The sequence below is a fragment of the Podarcis erhardii genome (genome assembly GCF_964252035.2).
Source record: "Podarcis erhardii genome assembly, chromosome: 6".
In the NCBI taxonomy this organism is placed as follows: domain Eukaryota; kingdom Metazoa; phylum Chordata; class Lepidosauria; order Squamata; family Lacertidae; genus Podarcis; species Podarcis erhardii.
The window spans coordinates 36,032,326-36,055,494 of NC_138510.1; the positions used below are offsets into that span (position 1 = coordinate 36,032,326).

General features: G+C 45.9%; 1 long non-coding RNA gene across 1 annotated transcript in view; it reads right to left on the reverse strand.

Moving 5' to 3' along the window:
- Window positions 1-23,169, reverse strand: part of LOC309343473 — a 47,701-nt gene continuing 24,532 nt past the window's right edge. Inside the window, exons 3-4 of the long non-coding RNA XR_014157282.1 lie at window positions 4,461-4,585; window positions 1-425 (exon numbers count right to left, since the gene is read on the reverse strand). This is a non-coding gene — a long non-coding RNA (uncharacterized lncRNA). The remainder of the gene's footprint in view (window positions 426-4,460; window positions 4,586-23,169) is intronic.

A 23,169-nucleotide genomic window follows, 5' to 3' on the forward strand; every position in this document is an offset into this window, starting at 1 on the left:
TTAAGGCAATAATGACTTGGATTATTTGGAAGGCCTGTCTTTTGATGTTGTGTACTATCACCGTAGCAAGGCATGAGAGAAAATGAAGCGTCATAGTCCAGCCCCAGCAAAGCTGTTTGCTATGAACACAAACCCAGTCATAAATCGGCAGGTCTTAACCGTATATCATCTATACCTGCTAGAAGATCTTTTTCCTGTGACTCTGGACATGTTCTTTCTCTGGTAAATGAGTTACTTTTTGACTGACAGGAAGCTGATAACATCCTTCAGATTTGCATGCTGTCTGCACCTGTGCTCTTTAGCCCTGGAACCTTGTAGTCTCAGTTGTTTGTATGAGCCTGTTGTCTGTCTTACTCGTTTTGGTCCATTCTGCAGAACAAAACACTTAGAATAGCTGGTGTTGTGAAATATTTTTTTCCTTTGATCTAAGACGAGAGGGGGAAGAATGCCTTGTCATTTATAGTCTGGGTTCATACGGCGACCAAGTCATAAGATACTAAAGATTCAGAAGAGATGCTTCATATTGATTAACGCCTTGTGTCTTACTAGTATACCAGCTTTTCTGATAAATTGTTTGTTTGTTTATAAAATTTCTATACTGCTTTATATTTGTAAGAAAAAAATCTCAAAGCAGTTTCTAAGCTACATTACAACATTAAACAGAGGGCATAATTCTTGTATTTCTGGGAGTTGGACTAGATGACCCTTGGTGTCTTTTCAAATATTATTCTAAAGCAATCTAGAATAAAACATTAAAGAAGAAAGTCAAATATAAAGGATATATTCAAAGCAGCATAACTAACAGGAAACTAAAATATTATCTTAAAGATTTTAAAGCAAAACAATACAAAGGAGGTCAAGTACCGAATGCACATGTAACCACTCCAATGACATCTCCCTAGATTTTATCGAGACAGGGGCACATGAATCACTTCCTTTTTTTTTTTTTTATAAATATTTATTAAAGTTTTTAAATATAAATGCACAAATAATAAACAGTCTTACTTCTATCACAGACATAATTTCATCACTTCTTTGGACTTCCTCACGTCTCCCGCTCCCATTTACATCGTTAAAAGTTTTTTCCAAACAAATTATCAACTTGTTTACAATCTCATGTCCACTCATTCAAATATAATCTAGCACTTCTTCCAAAAAAATTTGTATTTTCTTTAGTCTCACTTATCATCAAATTTCAAATCTAATTTAGTGGTGGCCAGTTTTTTATAATCTAGCATCCTTCTTAGCATTCAACCAAATTACAATGTTTTTGTAGATACTTCTTGAATTTCTCCCAGTCTTCCTCCATCTTCTCTTCTCCCAGGTTACGGATTCTGCCTGTCATCTCGGCCAGTTGCATATAGTCCATCAGTTGCATCTGCCACTCTTCCAGTGTGGGTAGATCTTGAGTTTTCCAGTTTTTTGCGATGAGTATCCTTGCTGCCGTTGTTGCATACATAAAGAATGTTCGGTCCTTCTTTAACACCTTCTGGCCGACAATACCCAGAAGGAAGGCCTCTGGTTTCTTAGTGAAGGTATACTTAAATACCTTTTTCAGCTCATTATATATCATTTCCCAGAAGACCTTCACCTTAGGGCATGTCCACCAGAGGTGAAAGAATGTTCCTTCGTTTTCTTTACATTTCCAACATTTATTATCAGACGAATGGTATATTTTGGCAAGTTTAACTGGGGTCATGTACCATCTATATATCATTTTCATTACATTTTCCTTCAGAGCATTACATGCGGTGAAGTTCAGCCCAGTGGTCCACAACCTTTCCCAGTCCTCAAACATAATGTTATGCCCAATGTCCTGTACCCATTTTATCATAACCGATTTGACCATTTCGTCTTGTGTATTCCATTTTAACAGCAAGTTATACATTCTAGATAATACCTTAGTCTTTGGTTCTAACAATTCAGTTTCTAACTTCGATTTCTCCACCTGGAACCCTAACTTTTTATCATTTTTAAAAACTTCTTTAATCTGAGCATAATGTAACCAGTCTCGCACCTTATCCTTCATTTTCTCTAAACTCTGCAATTTCCAATTGTCTCCATCTTTTTCTAATATTTCCCAATATTTTGGCCATTTAGCCTCCATATTGGGTCTTTTTAGGGCCTTAGCCTCCAGAGGTGAGAGCCACCTTGGAGTTTTATTTTCCAGTAAGTCTTTGTATTTTGTCCAGACATTAAACACTGCTTTCCTGACAATATGGTTCTTAAAGGCCTTATTGATCTTAACTTTGTCATACCATAGGTATGCATGCCAACCAAAAGCATTGTTAAAACCTTCCAAGTCCAACACGTCAGTGTCTTCGAGAAGTAGCCAGTCTTTTAGCCAGCAAAAAGCTGCGGCTTCATAATACAACTTTAAGTCTGGCAGGGCAAAGCCCCCTCTTTCTTTCGCATCTGTTAATATCTTAAACTTAATTCTGGGCTTTTTGCCCTGCCAGACAAATCTGGATATATCTTTCTGCCACTTCCGGAAGCACTCCGTTTTGTCCACGATCTGTAATGTTTGAAACAAAAACAACATTTTTGGCAATACATTCATCTTGATAGCAGCAATTCGGCCTAACAAAGAAAGCTTCAATTTTGTCCAACTATCCAAGTCTCTCTTAATTTCAGACCAACATTTTTCATAATTATCCTTAAATAGACTCAGGTTTTTTGCTGTTATGTTTACCCCTAGGTATTTTACTTTTTTAACCATAGTTAGTTCTGTTTCTCTCTGAAACCTTTCCGACTCTGTATCTGTCAAATTTTTTCCCAACACTTTAGTTTTCTGTTTATTTAATTTAAATCCTGCCACCCGACCAAAATCCTGTATCAGTTGTAATACTCTTTTCGTACTAGATTCTGGCTCCTGCAGAATGACATCTCCCTAGATTTTATCGAGACAGGGGCACATGAATCACTTCCCAACCAACTCGTGGCTTGCAAAATCGGATATGAAGATTTGCATTTCCTTTAGGCTGTGATTGCCATTGAGTATGTAGCTCAAACAGCATGACCTATAAACAAGGTTGGAGTATCAACAGGCTTGGGGAAAACCAAAGGTTTTGCAGAAGTACAAAAAACATTTATTTAAAAAATCCTCTTTGGAAGATGGGCCTTCTAAAATAGTTCAGTGAGTACCGATTACACTCAATGCAGCCTGTTGCAAGGGAAGATTCTAGGGTTGCCATATTTCAAAAGTAAAATTCCTGGCAAAAATTCAGCAAAATTCGCCCGACGCCATTTTTACACCCAAAAACCAGGACGTCAGGAATTTTCCTGGCGTATGGCAAGCCTAGAAGAACAGAATGGCTGGAATCTTGAACTCAGAACTACAGACCCCAACATGTACCTGCAGTTTCTCACTGAATGCATAAGGAAGGTTATTTTTCTAGGGGAAAGCCTGTGCTGTATCTGGAAAATGTGTTATGTGAACCAGCCCTTACAGTTCATGGGACATTTCAGAACTACACACATTCTGGATAACAGCAAGCTTTGCTCCTGAATCATTTACTTGAATGTTCCTCCCAATGCCACATTTTCCTGATACAGGACTATTGTGACTAGTTACATTCATTGGAAGATAAGTGTGGTATATGAATGAAATAAACAAAAAAAGTGTGTTGTACTCTGTGAGACAGACATGGCCACAGCCGAACCACCTCCCATAATGTTGTTGTTGAGTAGCAGTGTGTATCAAACCTTCCATTGCGATATTTTGCAATGTGGTATTAGTATTAGTCATAAAAATATAGCATGCAAAGTGGCCTTGAGAGTGTATGGCAGTTGCTGACATGAACTTCTTTGATGTCTCTAGGCACTACCAGTAGATGGCACTAGAGGGCTAACCTGGCGGTCTTGATGACCTGGAGAGGTTCTGAAAACAATCAGGTTTCTGAGACTTTTTGAACTTTCAAAATGGGCTGTACCTCCTGGGCATACCCAACCCAGCATGAATTTGTTCCACGCGTGAGAACCCAGAGATCTTTGCGTGCCCTTCTGTGCAGACAGCCTACCGCTGTGTGCAAGGGCCTGAGGATGAGGACATTAATCTCAGCCCTGGAATTAGAAAAGGCATAAATGCTTCTTAACGCTTCAGACAGCCTAAAGGCAAAGCAGCAGCTCTTTCTGAACCACCTTCTTCTCAAATCATGTTGGCATGATAGGGCACTGAAACTGCCGCCATCCACAATCTGCTACAGATCATTGAGGATCCTCTGTCCATAGGCAGGAGCGTGACCAGTTCAGTTGCACTGCGCACGGGGCCTCAGGGGCCTCGCAACTGTAATGTAAAATGGAAGGCGAGAGGTGGGGGCACCAAATTTTGGTGTTGCACAGGGCACCGTTGAAATTTGAGACACCAAAGCCCACTGCTGCTCTGCCAGGGCTCATTCAGTGCACCTAGGTTCTTGCTGGTGAGAGAGAAGTTGCCACTTGGTCTTGGATTTGATTCCCACCTTGGAGCTTCATGCAGGAGATGCTGACAAAGCTTGCCTTCACCACAGCTGGGATTAAATAGTGTGCTGCTGTTCCATTTCCCACTTCAGCAAAGTGATTTGTCCATTCCTCACCGTTGCACCTGCTAACAAGTAGAAGAATGTCAGCTCATTTGAAATGCCTGCAAAGCTTCTCTTGCTTGACAGGGAGGGGACTGCTGTCTCTCCCCCCCCCCCCGATAAAATCGACCCCAACACCTGTAGCAAACACCACGCACAAAGTGAATCTGGAAAACTGCCACACAGCAACGTCTCTGTAAAATAGTGGTTACTTGCTGCAAAAAACTAGAGCAACTTTTATCAAACATGTTTTGATTCAGCCAGTGGCAGTGCAGTTGTTAAGAGCATTGGGGAAACTGGGGTTCAAATCCGAGTAGGGACTCAGCCATGAAGCTCACTTTGGGCCAGGCACTGTCTCTCAGCCTAAACTACCTTACAGGGTTGTTATGAGGATAACATGTGCAGGGGGAGAACTGTGTATGCCACCTTGAGCAGCCTTGGAGGAAAGGTGAGATATAAATGTAATAAATAAGTAAAGAAACACTAGTGTGCACGTTCAAGACCGCTTAACATAGCTTAATTATCTCACAACTTCATTGAACACCCAGTCAAATTCACAATCAAGGTGGTAAGAGGGGTAGATTTTTCTCCACTCCCTTTCAGTGTGTGTTTGCTGATGAACTGCTTTGACTTGTATTGATTCTATTGCTATAGTTGCTATCAGCGAAATAATAAGTAGGCACAGCACATGCTTTTAAAAGGCACAGGTTTTGTGGTGTGTGTGTTTACAATAGAACACATATTTAAACCTTGCTGTAAGTCTTATCCTCCTGCCCCTGAGTGGCACAACTCCTTTGAGATCTCCTTCATCAGCTGGTATTCAGAGACAAGCTGCCTCTGATCCTGGAGATAGCTGAAATCTAAGCTCTTTGAGATAAGTCACTATTGTTTCTTGCCACACACATGGAAAACAACAGCCAGAGGTGCTACTTTGCTCATGTCCTGCTTGTGGGTTCCCATAGGCACCTGTTGAGCCATGGTGGGAGAAAGGATGCTGCACTGGATAGTCCTCTAGTCTGATTCAACAGGGCTCTTCTTTGGTTCTTGTTATGTCCCAGCAGACCCCAGGACAGCAGAAGCAGCTGCCTGCAGGAAGATTTACATAAAAATGCAGTAACCAAGCCAGCACACCTTGGTAAGTCACCTCCTCTAGGGCAAAGGATTTAAAATGCTTTTCTCAATTCTGAGCTGAACCAAGAGGTACACAAAAAAGAAAACCAGCCAACCTCATGCACTGGCAGCTCCAAATTAGAAGCCTTCTAGAGCGTGCTTTGCAGAGCTTCACTCTGCCCACTTAAAATTTCTGGCTCCACTAACCCATATCCTGCTATGAATCAGACCAAAGCAAGTTGCAGTCTGGGGCAGTCTTCTTCCTACCTCAGCCCAGACCATTTTGTAACAGGCTACACCTCTTGTGGTCTGGCATCTAGGCATATTTGTCAAACCCTAGGGACAAAACAACTTGGGATGTGGGTGGCGCTGTGGGTTAAACCACAGAGCATAGGACTTGCCGATCAGAAGGTTGGCGGTTCGAATCCCCATGATGGGGTGAGCTCCCATTGCTCGGTCACTGCTCCTGCCCACCTAGCAGTTCGAAAGCACATCAAAGTGCAAGTACAGTGGTGCCTCGCAAGACGAAATTAATTCGTTCCGCAAGTTTTTTCGTCTTGCGAGTTTTTCGTCTTGCGAAGCATGGTTTCCCATAGGAATGCATTGAAAATCAATCAATGCGTTCCTATGGAGACCGTCCGGGGACAGAGGGGAAGCGCCGCGCGCCTTCCCCTCTGTCCCCGGACCTGTTTAAAGCAAGGGGCTGCGGGGAGAAGATTGCATCTCCCCGTTGTCTGCCCCGCAATCTCCGGGGACAGAGGGGAAGCGTCGCACGCCTTCCCCTCTGTCCCCTCTTTTGAAGCAAGGGGTGGCAACGGGGAGAAGATCGCTTCTCCCCGTTGCCGCCCCTGGGTTCAAAAGGGGTCCGGGGACAGAGGGGAAGGCACGTGCGATCTTCTCCCCGCTGCCCCTTGCTTCAAAAGAGGTCCGGAGACAGCGGGGAAGACGCGCTGCGCTTCCCCGCTATCCCCGGAGCTTGCGGGGCAAGCTTCGTTTTGCAAAGCAAGCCCATAGGGAGATGCGTCTTGCGAAGTGGCTAAGAAAACGAAAAACTCCTTCGTCTAGCGAGTTTTTCGTCTTCCGAGGCGTTCGTCTTGCGGGGCACCACTGTAGATAAATAGGTACCGCTCCGGCAGCAAGGTAAATGGCGTTTCCGTGCGCTGCTCTGGTTCGCCAGAAGCGGCTTAGTCATGCTGGCCACATGACCCGGAAGCTGTACGCCGGCTCCCTTGGCCCATAGAGCAAGATGAGCACCGCAACCTCAGAGTCAGTCACGACTGAACCTAATCGTCAGGGGTCCTTAGGGACAAAACAAACTCCCCCTGAAATGCAGGGAGGGAGTCCTAAACCCAGAACTTCTGTGGCAGCTCTCTGCTGGGATAGCCACTCCACCCCACAATGTCCACATGTTAAAACATCACATTTACATAGAGCCCCAAATATACATTGCAAATGTGTATAGGCTTCAACCATGAGATCTGTACATCCCAAAACGTATAGGGTGTAAGGTTGTGGAGGCCCCATGGGAAAGGTGACCTGCAATGCACAGAGAGGGCAAGTGTTGTGTAAGTAGCCAAGTATTGCTCAGGAAGAAACTATTATCAAATTGATGGGATTGTGCACAGTCTATCCAATGACTTCTAGATCTTAATCTCTGAGCCATTCTATCACAGCTGTGTGCCCTGAAGCTGTGAGAAAGGATGAGCATCTTTAGAAGAATATCTTCTAAAATGAAATTAGCTACATGTACAAAACTTGCATAAGTTGTGCTTGTGCTGTTATTAATTACAACAAGAGATTTAGTATGCTTCCACCTCTTCAAACTTAAATAAGAGTTGTTTGGTGAGAGAGATTAATAGTGGTTGGCAAACAGAATAATTTGAGCAATGTAGTTATCTTTTTTGGGAAATATGCCTCTCAGGGAGTATGAAATAAAGAAAAAATAATGATCTTCCCATATTAGATTTTACAAGAAATAAATTAGGTACAATTTAACATTTAGCCCAGTGTGCAGGTCAAGTGCTGAAGTAAATTTCAGAAAACCAAGATCAAAAGGCTCCACTCAAGGAACCACAAAGCAGAAACACAAACAGCTAACCTTTACTCAGAGTAGACCCATTGAAATTAATGGACCTAAGGTAGTCATGGCCATAAATTTCAGTGTATCTACTTTGTGTAAACAAATATAACCCACAATCCTGACTGAATGAAAATGAGAACTGCAGTCTCAAAATCTACAGATAAAGGTGAAATAATTCAAAAATCGTGCATCACTCTTGAAACAATACATAAATATATGTCAGAGCCACCCTGGGTCCCAGCTCACAAGAGACCAAAGTCCAGTCCAAGCTATATACAAAAGGTTTTATTGAAGATCATTGTCGTCATTACATCCAAACTCCGTGGCTCCGCATCTGTTACCCTTAGATGTTAGAAGTCCCCTCTGAGTCCGTCCCTCCCCTGCACCAATTTAAGAGGCTTGTACTGCTCCACCTTTTCCTCTCTTTCCTTTTCCGCAGGGTCTTCCTGCCCCCCTGTCTTCCCTCTTTCCGGGACTCCCCAGAGGCTGAGTCTTCTCCCGCCTGCTCCCCCCTCCTTCGTGCTTTGGCACCAGGCTCCTCCTCAGAGCTCTCCTCATTTCCGCGCGCCTCTATATTTGAACTTGGCGCGCGTACGTTGCCTCTGACCTTCCTTTCTACAGTTACGCTGCTCTCGGTACTACACTCCTCCCTTTCAGGCAGGACGTCTTGCTCCGAACTCCTCCCCCTTCCTCCTTCCTGTCCTGCTCTTTCTGACACACTGGCAACTCCCCCCCCTCTACTCCGTTCCGACGGGGGAGCTGGTCCCGCTTTGCCACTCCCACTGGGGATTCCCTCTTCGTTCCCCTCTCTCTGACTGATTCCCTCTCTATTGCCCCTTGGCCTGACCAGGGGGGCTCCCTTCTGGGAATCCTCTGATTCGCTAGACGGACTTTGGGACAACCTCGGCTCGTTGTCGTCCTCTTCCTCCTCGCCCTCGCTCTCTGTCTCCTCTCTCCCTAAAACCCTGACATCCATCCCCCCCTCGAAGCCCCCCCTTCCCCCCTTCCGCTCATCGGGTGCAGGTTGTGGAAGCTGCCGCTCTTCGGAGGCGGACGCAGGATACAGATTCTGCACCTCCATCTCCTCTGTTTGCAGTTCGTTGTACGAGTGTTCGAATTCGGGTTCTTGACCCAAGGTGTTCTCTTCTCCCTCCTCCATTGGTACCTGGTCCGGTGCTGCCTGCCAAGGTCCCGTCAGCCATTTCCTGCGCCAGTCCTCCTCTGGTTGCTCGTCCCACCAATAAGAGGGTTCTGTGTCCACCCCCGAACACGATCCCCTGGGCGAGTTGGAGTCCGGCGACCTTTCTTCAGCTGAAGAAAAGCCGTGGAAAGTGCTGCCTGAACATGTGGGCGTAAAGAGCCAGTCATCAAAGTACTCGGCTGGCATGGGTCTATGAGGGAAAAGGGCATGGAACTCGTCTTTTAAAAGAGGTTCGTCTAAGGCGTAGCCCGGCACCCAACCATTGGCACTGACTGGGGCACCCTCTCTGACTAGAAAATATTCTACTCCCTCTTGCCCCCATCTCGAGTCCAGGATCTCTGTGACCTCGTTGAGTGGTTCGGCCCTAGGCGCCCTCTCCCTCTCCTGTGACTTAGTGTGTTGTTGCGTGACTGTGTCAGACTCCTGAAACCTGTGCGGTGCCTTGTAGGGAGTGAGCACCGATCTATGAAAGACCGGGTGCACTCTGGAACCTTCGGGGAGGGCTAGTCGAAAGGCTACAGGGTTGATTTTAGCCTCCACCTGGTACGGCCCTAACTGCCTGTGCCCCAGCTTCTTCTTGGCCAACGACTTGGCTGGCATCGCTTGGGCCGCTAACCACACCCAGTCCCCCACCTGGATCTCCTCTCCCTCTCTCCTGTTTTTGTCAGCCTGCACCTTATATGCTTGCTTGGCCAGCTCTAAATGTCTCCGCAACTCTTCGTGCACCTCCTGCAGCTCCGCTGCAAACTGGTCGGCTCCTTGCGGCACCCCCTCTCCCGGTGCCACGAACCCCGGGAAGGTTCTGGGGTGACGACCATTGTTCGCGAAAAACGGCGTCACCCCCGTGGACGCGTGCTTCGTGTTGTTATAGGCAAACTCTGCCATCGGCAGGTAGTCCACCCAAACTGCTGGTCGCTGGTTGGCGTAACATCTCAGGTACTGCTGCATGATCGCGTTGACCCTCTCAGCTTGGCCGTTGGTTTGTGGGTGTCTCGCCGACGTGAGGTTGATCTTGACGTTCAGGATACCTAAAAGCTTCTGCCAAAAATTGGAAACAAACTGGCGCCCCCTGTCGGACAGGATGGACTGCGGCAGCCCATGCACCTTGAACATGTGATCGATGAAGAGTTTGGCAGTCTGTTCCGCCGTCGCCACCTTTGCGCATGGAATGAAGTGCGCCATCTTGGTGAACAGGTCCACAACCACCAGTACCGCCGTCTTCCCCCTGGAGCTGGGCAGGTCAGTAACGAAGTCCAGAGCTACCCTCTCCCACGGTTGCTGTGGCGTTTCTAGCGGTTCCAACAGCCCCGCTGGCTTCTGGTGTACTGGCTTGAACCTCTGACAAGTGTCACACCTGGCGACGTAATCCGCTACCTCTCCACGCATCCGGGGCCACCAAAAGTCTCTTGCCACCAGTTCTATTGTCTTCTCCTTACCGAAGTGGCCCGCACTGGGGGCGTCGTGCAACTGCTGCAGAACCTTTGCGCGAAGCTCGTCGCTTGGCACGTAGAGGGCACCTTTGCGAGTTAGCAGCCCGTCGCGTAGTTGGAACTCTTCGCCACTCTGCACACCTCTGCGCAATTCCTCCATCTTGGACTGTGCGAACTGATCCACTTGCAACGCGCGTCGCACCGCGTCCAGATCTACTGTGGCGGCAGCGCACGACCACGCCTGCGGTGCGAAAATGTGCTTGGCTGCTACAGGCGCCGCTTCATCGAGATATTGCGGTTTCCTGGATAGCGCATCGGCTATAACGTTGGAATCTCCTGGGACGTACTCTATCCGAAAGTCGAAATCCGCGAAGAATTCCGCCCAGCGCATGTGCCTCTGGCTTTGGAGCTTCGCCGTGCGCCAATACTCTAGGTTCTTGTGATCCGTGCGGACCTGTACTGTGTGCTTGGCTCCTATGAGGAAGTGTCGCCACGCTTTGAAAGCTGCGTGAATGGCTAACAGCTCCCTGTCCCATATGGTGTAGTTTTGCTCCGCTTTGCTGAGCTTTCTGGAGTAAAAGGCACCGGGTCTCCAGTTTCCATGTGGATCTTCTTGCAGGAGTACGGCTCCAACCGCTCTGTCTGACGCGTCGGTCTCTAGTCGTATGGGCTTGCCTGGATTCACGTGCAGCAGCTGCTCCTCGGAGGCGAAAAGGCTTTTAAGCTTCTGAAAAGAGCGCTCCGCCTGTTCCGTCCACACGAACCTCTTTTTCTTGGAACTGAGAGTGTCCGTGATCGCTGCCGTCTCCTTTGCAAAACCTCTGATGAATTTGCGGTAGAAGTTGGCGAAGCCGATGAATCTTTGGACTTCCTTCCGATTGCGAGGGCTCTTCCAGTCCAACACCGCGCGGACCTTGGCGCTGTCCATGGCCAGCCCCTTGTCGGACAGCTTGTAGCCTAGGAAATCCACGTCCGTCACATCAAACTGGCACTTCTCTAACTTGGCGTAGAGCTTGTTCTCCCGTAGTCTCTGCAGGACTTCCTTTACGTCCTTCTCATGGGCCTCCTCCGTTTCCGAAAAGATCAGGATGTCGTCGAGGAAACACACGCATTTCTTGTAGAGAAGTCCCGCTAGCACGTGATGCATAAATGCTTGGAAGACGTGAGATCCATTTTGGAGACCAAATGGCATAACTCTGTATTCGTACGTGCCCAGAGGCGTGAACATGGCCGTCTTCCACTCATCGCCCTCCCGGATGCGTATGAGGTTATACGCTCCACGCAGATCCAATTTGGTGAAGATCTTCCCCTTCCTTACGGTTGCCAGGAGATCATCTATCTTGGGCATGGGGAAGGCCTTGGGTTTGGTCTTACTGTTTATGAATCGATAGTCCACAATGAGTCTTTTCTGGGGCGTGTCTTTCTTCTTTACAAAGAAAACAGGACTGCCCCCCACCGCTTTCGATTCTCGGATGAATCCGTGCTTCAAATTGTGCTCTATGAACTCCCTGAGTTCTTGCATCTCGTCCTCAGACATGGAATACAGCTTTGCAGTCGGCAACTGCGCCCCTGGCACCAGGTCGATGGCACAATCATAAGGCCTGTGGGGCGGCAACTGGTCAGCTTCCTTCTCGCAGAAAACCTCCAGGAACCCCTCGTACTTGCGGGGTACTGCCTGCACCATGCCAAGTTGCAACTGCTGCTCAGCTCCCTCCTCCTGGCTGGACTGGATGCAATGTTGAGCACAGTACGATGAGCAAAAGGTGATCTGCCGTTGGTACCACGCTACAGCAGGACTGTGTCTCTCCAGCCAACTCATGCCTAATACTATAGGCGTGTCTGAAAGGCGGGTGACATTGAAGCTGATGACTTCTCGATGATTTCCAATCCTCATCACCATGGGAGGCGTCTGTTGCACAACTTGTCCTCCTAGCAATTTCCTGCCATCCACCGTGACTACGTTCAGAGGTGTTGTCGCTGGCAGAAGCGCTATGCGATGCTGCTTGACAAAGTGCGTCCCCACAAAATCTGCGTTGCTCCCAGAATCAATCGTGATGGGGACTTCCAGGGTGGTTCCATTCGGCAACTGAAGTGTTGCAGTGAGCTGCACCGCTGGCTTGGGTGGTAAAGGGTCTGTGCGTTGCAAAAGCGCTGGGGACTGCTCTACAGATTCGCCTGGCTGAGCCCCAGCAGCTCTGCTTCCAGCCAGGCACTGTCGTTTCCCTGAGGTTGCTCTGCTTGCATCATTTCTGCTGCAACAGTTGCTAAAGCTGCAGTGTGTTTCTGCAGCCTCTGGGGACACTCTTTCGCCATGTGCTGTGCACTGTCGCAAATGTAACACTTCCTGGTCCCTCTAGGAGGCTTTGCCTTCACTGCACCGGAAGCTGGGGCTCTGGCTGTTGCTTGAGCCTTAGCACCACCAAGTTCCATGGGCTCCTCCCCCTGCCTTCCCAGTGGCGAAGGATGTGACTGACTGAACTCTCTGGGGATGAAAGAAGACGTCCTCGCTGGTGGACGCACCTGACGTTCTTCCTCAGTGTGCCAAGGACGTCCCTCGTGCCGTATCCCAATCGCCAAAGCCCTCTGCACAAGCTCCTCCAGGGTCTGGGGTCTGTCTCCCCTGGCAAGTTCATCCTTAATGGGACCGCTGAGCCCCTCCCAGAACAAATCCCTCACAGGTGCACAATCCTTCTCCCAGCTTAGCGCAGTCAGCAAAGCAAAAAATCTAGAATGGTACTGACGCACAGTGGCTTTGCCTTGCCGCAATCCAAAAATTTCCCTGCGTGCAAGATCCACATCTACAGTTGACTGGAAGCAGGCATCCATCGCTTTAATGAATTCATCTGCATCGCGGCGGGCAGGGCCATCTTCATGCCACAAATTGCGCAACCAGTCTCTGGCCGGCCCATGCAAGTGAGAAACAATAAACCCCACTTTCTCCTCCTCATCTTTAAAGTCATGACGAAGCAAGTGCAATGCATACAAAACGTCTGCTCTGAAACTGGGGTAGTGCTTCAGGTTCCCATCGAAGTGGGTGACTAGGCTGCCCCCCCTCCGTCCAAGTCCAATCCCCTCTGATCTGGACCCTGGGAACCCTTCCCTGCTTGCACGTTCCCACCTTGTTTGCAGGTCCTGGCAGCGCTTCTCCATTTCGTCATGCTTCTTCTGAGACGCAAGGACTGCAGCAGTGAGTTCGGAAACTGTAGTTCGCAGCGCTGTCAACTGCTCCTCCGCAGTCATGGCTGTCACCGTTCGTGAGCTTTGCAAAAAAAAAAATTTTGCGTTCTTTTGAGGGGACTTTCTGTCAGAGCCACCCTGGGTCCCAGCTCACAAGAGACCAAAGTCCAGTCCAAGCTATATACAAAAGGTTTTATTGAAGATCATTGTCGTCATTACATCCAAACTCCGTGGCTCCGCATCTGTTACCCTTAGATGTTAGAAGTCCCCTCTGAGTCCGTCCCTCCCCTGCACCAATTTAAGAGGCTTGTACTGCTCCACCTTTTCCTCTCTTTCCTTTTCCGCAGGGTCTTCCTGCCCCCCTGTCTTCCCTCTTTCCGGGACTCCCCAGAGGCTGAGTCTTCTCCCGCCTGCTCCCCCCTCCTTCGTGCTTTGGCACCAGGCTCCTCCTCAGAGCTCTCCTCATTTCCGCGTGCCTCTATATTTGAACTTGGCGCGCGTACGTTGCCTCTGACCTTCCTTTCTACAGTTACGCTGCTCTCGGTACTACACTCCTCCCTTTCAGGCAGGACGTCTTGCTCCGAACTCCTCCCCCTTCCTCCTTCCTGTCCTGCTCTTTCTGACACACTGGCAACTCCCCCCCCTCCACTCCGTTCCGACGGGGGAGCTGGTCCCGCTTTGCCACTCCCACTGGGGATTCCCTCTTCGTTCCCCTCTCTCTGACTGATTCCCTCTCTATTGCCCCTTGGCCTGACCAGGGGGGGCTCCCTTCTGGGAATCCTCTGATTCGCTAGACGGACTTTGGGACAACCTCGGCTCGTTGTCGTCCTCTTCCTCCTCGCCCTCGCTCTCTGTCTCCTCTCTCCCTAAAACCCTGACAATATATAATTGAAGTAACAATGCCAAATAACACCTCTTAGACACATATAACAACCCAAGGATTGACCAAGGGTCATAACACACCCACCCCATTTTATCATATTTAAACATATGTACCACCACCATTTTTCCCCTCTAAAAACCAGCAGAATTCATGGGTTATATACAACAACATCATCCTATTAGTGCAAGGCCTTTTGCCTGTGCAACAGGATTTCTGCTACTTCTTCTCTCCCCAATGGCCTCCCGTGCCCCAAATTCTTCTCCAGAGGGTTGGAGGACCCCCACAACATATTTGGGGTGGCAGAAGGGAAGGAGAAGTCCTAGAGGTGGAAGCGATTTCATAGAGCAATAAGCTTCATCCAATCCAATAAGCTTCATCATGAAAAATGATTGCTCATTTCTATTTTTTTCAGATATATGTAGGTCAATGAGGAAAGAAAACTAATATTTAAAAACAAGGTTAAAAACAGCTCTATAATGTTCTGTGTTTCCAACATCATGTTACATGAAGAGGAAGCAGAGGCAATTTAGGCGCTTAGAACAAAGAAATAATTTTCTAAGCTATACATCAATCCGTTGTATTACAAGAAGAGTGATCCAGTGACATGTACATGAAGTTTTATTTGTGGGGAGAGAGCTTTGAAACATTTGTGCATTTATATAAGCAAGGCAATTTACAAAAATAAAAACTCAATTCACTTAAAAATAGAGTATTAAAAGCCTGAACAGAATGGCTAAAACAGAAGCAAGATTAAAATATGTTTACTGCCAGATCAGAATATACACTCATTCTGATAGTTCATGAACAATGTATACATTTTTAGCGCATGTGGTTCCTCTAAATCCCCTTAATATCTTGAGATCTATGGCTGACCCCATCATTAGCAGAGTGAGGCAGTTGCCTCAGGCAGCAAATACTGGAGGGCAGCTCTGGCAGCATCCATAGCCATTACTTCTGAGCCCTGGCTATTCCTTTCTGTTCCAGATCACGGCTATGTTTGCCACACAGTCCATCAGGTAGCCCCTAAACTAACCTGTTGCCCTCAATGGGAGATGTTGTGTTGGATAAATTTAAAAGAGGGTTCCTAAACTGGAGGTTACCCTCACAAAAACCCAAAAGAAATAAAATGCAGGCTCCAAGTGAAAATATAGGCCTTTACTGAAATACAAATGTGTGTAGGGACAGCCTCAAAAATAGACAGGAGACTGCAAAGAACCACAGCCAAAACAATATTTTTTTTACACTTCTAGATTACATATGTGATTCCTATTCACCAGTCAAAGGATCACAGCAATCTTTATAGTTGCAACCCAATGTCATCATGTTGAACAAATCAAAATCATTTGGCTCTTTGGATCATCCCTCATCATCATGTGATTACATATTTTTGAGTGTCTTTCCTTATTAAAGCTTTGACTAATTTTCGTATTCATTAAATGTCTCCCAATCTCCTCTTTCATCTGTTTACAAAACGATTCAAGATTAACCACAATTGCCATGCCTAGCCGATTCTCTTTTCATGCTTACAGTGGCCACCATAGATTTTAACAGTTTGTTCTTTTCAGTGTTGTGGAACAGACATTCTGTTACCCAAAAGCAGCTTGTTCTGTACAGTGGTACCTCAGAAGTCAAACAGAATCCATTCCAGAAGTCCGTTTGACTTCCAAAACATTCGGAAACCAAGACGCAGCTTCCGATTGGCTGCAGGAAGCTCCTCCAGCCAATCGGAAGCCACGGAATTTGCGTCGGACATTCGGGTTCCAAAGAACATTTGCAAACTGCAACACTCACTTCCGGGTTTGCAGTGTTTGGGAACCAAAACCTTTGACTCGCAAGGCGTTTGGGATTCAAGGTACGACTGTACTATAAAAGGCACTGGAGCTGGAATAAAGGGTAATATGTACTCAGTCAAAAATTCCTTCAGATTCAATGGGATTCAATGGCCTACTAACAAATTTAGGCTGTGGAATTAAAGTTGATTTAGAGCTCTTGCACAACAAACCCACCTCCCCAGAAATCAGATTTTTGTGATAAGGAAGTGAAAGAAAAATGCAGTGGAAAGCTTAGGATAGCACCTGCTTTGATGCGATGTTGTGCAGCCTCCACATGAACAAATCTGAGTGAATGCTCATTAAATAGCCGACATCATTTAATCTTCCTGAAAACAGATCAGGATAACAGATCAACAGATACATTGTCTGGACATGCCAAAAAGCTAACTCTAGTTTGGGAAGTTCTATGCCAGAAAGTCAAAGGATATGTTGTTTCTTTGCATACATGAACCTCATAGGCCTCTAAGTAACAGGCTGTACTCCAACTGGGGCACAGGCTATCTCTGTGGAAGCCAGCAGGGATGTACTAAGCTAAGGTCAGGCCCTTTGGTTTAAAAATGTCCTAAAGCTGCAACAGGATTCAAAGGCCATTTTATTTTACAAACTTGAAAGCCAGAGCAAAGTTCAGCCAAACATAGGATACACACACTTGGATACACACGCTGGACGCAAAAGCTGTGAGTCTGTTCGTACCGATGACGACCATCTGACAGCAACATTACAAAGTACTCAGCACTGACCCCAAGAGAAGCGGGTTGCCTCATCTTCCATTTTCTCTGTCTTTGCTGGACGCTCCTTTCCCCTCTGCACCCAAGTGTGATCAAACTTTGCTCCTCATTGCCCAAATGATAAACATTATACAAGTTGCAGTAGCAAGTTGGCCTTTGGGCTTTAACTTTTCCCCTCCCGGACATCAGCAAGTTCAGACCAGTTTGCAAGGTGCACTGCTTACAACTTTACATTTCTTTCACAAGAATATTAACAGTAAGGCTGGAAGATCGTGCATTAATCTAAGCACAGGGTACCTCAAAATGTGGTAAATTCCATCTAGCCTCTTTCTAGACTAGTTACCCTTGGTGGATGTAAGGGTGTGTGTGTGTGTGTGTGTGTGAGAGAGAGAGAGAGAGAGAGAGAGGGGGGGGGAATGTGCACTTGTGTATTTGTATAATATAAACTCACTGTTTTGTTTTTATGGGTGTTTGTGTGTAACTTGATACAGTTGCTATTTAAAAAATAATAATAATTTGAAGTTCTGTTTAAAACTTTGTGGTCAGTTGCCTTGAGACACTGATTAGGGTATTGATACAATATTTTCAAGCTCAACTTTCATGATGTACTGGTTCAAATTACCAAATCACACAACTGGCCAATCTCAACTTTTATTAGTTTATTTATTACATTTATTCAGTGCATTTTTTCTGGTGGGGTACGCATACCCCTAAACATTTTGTGAATCTTTGTACTTTTGTCTCTTTACTGTATTTATTTTTCATGATTTGAACTATAAAATAGTGATTTTCTTGAGTCAAAACGAGAGTACCCCTAAACATTTTTTTAAGAATAAAGCACTGCATTTATTACATTTATATGCCACCTTTATCTTCCAAGGATCTCAAGGTGGTGTACATGGTTCTCCTCTTCTCCGCTTCATCCTCTCCACAACCCTGTGAGGTAGGTTAGGCTAAGAGATGGTGATTGGCCCAAGGTCACCGAGTGAGCTTCATGCTGAGTTGGGATTCCAACCCTGGTATTGCAGGTCATAGTCCAACACTCTAACCATTACACCATCCTTCATTTGAGGATCACAGGACAGTTTACAATAAAAACACAATCTTCTATGGAGCCTTGTGGCTTCATATTTTCAGTTGTCATTTTTTAAAAAGCATTTGGATCCAGACATAAGGGACAAAAGTCTCTTGCTTCAATGAACTGTAAATTACTTCCTGAAGTTCTTTTAGTTGTAATTGGGGATCTCAGCACAGATTGACGACTGTTTTCTTAGGGAGTATTTAAATGCAATTCTTGTTGTGTCCACTTATTCTTTATCCCAAGACCTGTCTTTGACATCTTCACATGCTTTATTGCTCTATTTCCATAAGAAAAAAATCTTTAAAATGCACAAGGCTGTTTAAATCAGCATGGGGTCATAAAGAGTCTGTTGTGCATCAATCCTAGGGAGGAGATCACTTGTGATAACTTGTGACAGGAGACCCTGAGCTTTCAGCACAATGAGAGGCACATTTCCCTGTTGCCTTCTCTTTTCTAGTTGACTTGGGACCAACTTACACGCAATGAAGGGAGAGCTGTGTTTTCAAATGAGCATCTTCCTAATCACCTGCACTGCAGTTTTAAGTGGCATGTGGGCCACTTTCCATCTCCACTCAGGAGAAAAACTAGGTGCATCAATGGCATGAGGAAGCGTCAGCTGCTATCTATGCACCCCTTTAAATAGATACTTTAAATTGCACTCCTACCACCTGCTTTAGATGTGATTGAGGCACACCAGTTGGTTATGCTGCTATTACATTAATTTAATCTCTGCTGGTTTTGCTCCATCTCTCCTTTTGTTTCTATGTCTGAGCTATTTAATCCTGCCATCCTTGAGGTCTTCTCCCGGTGCCCATGAAGGCTTTGAGCCCTGCCCCCCCCCCCCCGCTGGTCCACTAAACTCCCCCCCCCCCCCCCGCATGAGGTGGTAAAGGTATTACCTTTTTCTCCCTTGAGTAGAAGGAAGGAGTTCAAGACTGATGCTCTTTCCCACTTCCACTTTCAGCTCATTGTGCTTTTCAGGGCTAAGATCAATTCAGCTGGATCTGATTTTTACATAGTCCATTGGAAAAGCGAAGTCTGTATATGTGCATGTACTTTCTCTCTTTCTGTCTCTTGCGGGGGTTGGAGTGAGCAGAAACCTGAGGGGTTTTCCTATGGCACTTGCTCAAAAATCCAAATATGCCTACGGAACTAAAATGTTGGTGACCCCCTTACCTCTCGCATGATCACACAGTAATGAATGCTGTAACCAGCATACCACAAAGGCAGTTACTGTTGCTTGAGTCTCTTTTCTAAAGGGCGGGCAGAGAAAGTTATTGCTCCCTGATTTTCACCAAACCGCTTAAGGCAGCCAGTGTGGTGACATCCAAAAAATTTGAGGTACAATTTGTGTCATCATGCTCTTTAATACATAGATCCTTGTGGATCAATTTAAAATAGATATTGTCCTCAGTTTGAATGGGGAGACCAGCACTTTTGGTGATTTGGGTGGAATGGGGTTAGTATACCTTTCAAATACCAGTTAGCTGTTCTCAACCTGTGGGTCCCTGGATGTTTGTTGGACTACAACTCCCATCATCCCTAGCTAGCAAGGCCAGAGCTCAGGGATGATGGGAGTTGTAGTCCAACAACATCTGGGGACCCACAGGTTGAGAACCGCTGTGAGTAGCTACTTGAGTACTTTCTGCTCTATGCTAAACTAAGCTAGGCTAGGGAGGGAGGCATGTCTGCTATCCCCACCCCTGATGTCACTGCATCCTGCAGACCCCACCTCCTTACCTAATGCACAGAGGCAGGGCCAACTGGGCTCAGCTCTGCTCCATCCTATTCCATTTAGCTAATGCAAGAGTAGCCAACATGGTGTCATCCAAATTATGTTGGACTACAATTCCACCAGCCGCTGCCAGTATGGCCAATGGTCAGGGATGGTGGCAGTCATAGTTCAACATTTGTTGGCTACCCAATTAACACATGGAGACAACATCTGAATGGTGTTTGCTAGGCCTCTGGAAAAGAACAAACCCGGAACAGCCCAAACATTTTATTAGCGCTCTCTCTTTCTCTGTGTGTGTGTGTGTTCAGTTTGTATTATTTTTGGATTCCTCTGGGGAATCACTGGAATTAAGAGATAACAAATAACCTCAATGAGTTCAGGCCACAACGCTCCCAGGATCTGGTAGGATGTTGAGCATGCCCATAGTTCCCCAGGGGTAGGTTAGTTAGTTGGACACATTTGGGTTATTGGCCTAGAGGCATCTGAGGTCAGCATCTGAGTGCATCATTCCTCAGTGCTCCGCCCATCCCCATGTGCTTGTGTGGCACTGTGAGTTGATGACACCTTACAGTCCCTGCCCTGGTATGAACCACAACAAAGCAGGCCTGTTGCGCACACATTCAGTGTGTATGTGAGCATGTGTGTGTGAGAGAGAGAGATCTCAAAGGGAAGCTGAGTCCAAGACTTTATCTTGCATAGGGCTTTGTGCAACCCATCACTAATAACATCAGGGTGTTCTGCCAAGTTCTCCAACGAACCTGTGACTTTATCCAAAATGACGGAGGGGACGGGACGACTGATTTATTCTACCAAAAAAAGTGGCATTAAATAAACGTGACCTGAGAGAATCCCAGCCCTACAATTCCAGTCCTGTTTGGGCCTGTAGGGAGAGATGAAAGCCTTCCCTATAATTCCACTGTGCGACCCGGAATCCCCCCTACTTGATCTGCCAAAGCCTTTGGCTGCTGTAGAGCCCTGCATTTGATTGCCCTGACAGAAGCGGCTTATTAATTGCACTAATGAGGGGCTCAGCAATAAGAAGCAGGGCAGAGAAAGATGGAGAGAGTCCAGTGTGGCTAATAAAACGTTTGAAACCCAACAGAGCACAAGGTCACCCTGTTGCCAAGCTACTAGCTAAGCTGCCTGCCACACTAAATTGAGGACCAGGAGGTGACTCTGGGGGAAAATACCCTTCCCCAGAGAAGTTGCATTCTTAACAGGACAAGTGATGTTTTATTTTCTTAAAGTAGATGTACGTTATAGCAGGTTGGAATGATGTTGAAGCCTTCCATCTCTGGCCTTGGTGTAGGAAATTGCTGGGTTTGTGTAAATTGGGATGTGTGTAAATTGGAACTGGACCCCAAAATATGTTATTAAAGAAAACATTGAAAATGATTACACTTCCTTATCATGCTAGTCCCTTCCTTAAAGCCTGAAGCCTGTCTAGAAGAAGGAGAGATACAAATTCCCATGTTGCTTTCCGATGACAGGATCTTTTCAGTGGTGGTTTGCTGATTGTGGAATGCCCTCCCTAGTGTGGCTTGCCTGTCTCCATCAGCAGGAACTTAAAAACATTCCTGCTTACTCATGTACTTGGTGGCTGAAGAATACGGATCAGTGGATGAAAGTATGTTTACTTGTAATTGCTTTTAGATTGTATTCTACTGTAACTGTGTTTAGATGTTTTTATTTATAATTGTTTTTATAACATTTTAATCTGTTTTAGAATGTTTTTGGTCTTTAAATTTTATATCTGTATGCTGCCCTCGTCTACTTGCAGAGGAAGCGCATGGTATCCAATAAATAAAATATTAAGAATGAGTATTCGAGCCACCCTGAAAATATATTATCTGTGTTCTGGTCAGATGAACAATCCCCTTTTCAGATTGGAGCTCGAGGTGCTATCTAGAGTTTCCTAAGAGGACTTGCCATGGCAGCAGAAGAGTACTATATGGACCGCTCCTGCAAAAATCATTTTGGGAGGATGGTGGGAGACAAAGGGCAATGGAAAAGGAGGGGGCATGAGATGCTGAACACCATCAAGCCAGGTTTGTGTGAAAGAGTAAGCATGGGGAAGTGGAATGCAAGAAGGGTGAGAATTAAGCTGGGCGATCTGGACCTGTGCTGGGAGCCTGCATGAAAGAAATCAGGGTTGCAACTGCAGATAGAGAGTCTGCAAGAAGATCTGTACCTCAAAGAGACAGTGCCAGAGAGTAACAGCATTACAAACTCAACATGGAAATTTTGTAAAGACTTTACTCTGCTTTTAAACAGAGGTGGCCAACTTCCAATAGACTACTATCTACTCGCAGAGTTAAAAACTGGTAGTGATCTACTCTCTTTTTAGGGGTGCAGGGCAAAGATGCTGAGCTTTTTTTTAGGGGAGCCAAAGTTTTTTAGCTTCTTTGCGGGAAGCCACTGATCTACTGGTGATCTACCATAGACATCCAGTGATCTACTGGTAGATCACCATCTACCTGTTGGACATGCCTGCTTTTAAATAAGTTTCCTGTGTCAGCAGCAGCATGCTGTGGCAACACCTCAGAAAATCCTCTTCATTTTAACAAAGCGTCTTAGTAAAATATATGACCTCACATGCCTATAATTTTGTTTGGAGAGTATTTGGATTTTATTGTGTCCTGGTCTTTGGTCTGTTGGATCAGGAGCTGCAGCTAAATTGCTTGCACCTAGCCAGAGCCACGGGAAAAGAGGGTCTTGTTTTTTCAGACTTGCCACCAGCATTTGGCACGTACATGGAGAGGAAATTTCTTAATCATATTGACTCATAGTAGATAATCATTAATGAAACATGACTGGTGTGATATATACAAAGATTATTTTTTGAAACCAGAGAAAAAAACCTGATAAAATGTTTCTTTGTCAGTTTTGACAAATTGGGAAATGATTCTCTGGGACTATTGTTCTGAGCAAGAATAAATCCTTGTCTTAAAAACAACCATAAATCTGATTGTCCAAAATACGGTAAAAGGAGTACTGGGGAGAGTGAAGAATTAATAATTATGGGCAGAGCCATCCGCCTTCCAGAGGCAGCCTGAGAAGGACCCCTGTAATTCTTTGCATTAGTGATAAGTGGTGTTTTATAGTAAAATAAACCACTGTGGTCTATGAGTAAGTTGCAGTGTCTGTTCTTATGGAAAGTTTGAGAACAGCTCTAATTCTCTAACACTGTACAGCACAAAATTCTTAAGATAGTATATCCTTGGAACACATGGTGGATGAGAAGTTAGATTCAAAGAGCATCAGACTAGCCTCAAGCCTCTTTGGCTTCTTAACCATATTTATCTTATTGCTTTTCTGCTATTTGGCTGACCAAATAGTAAAGGAATGTTCTG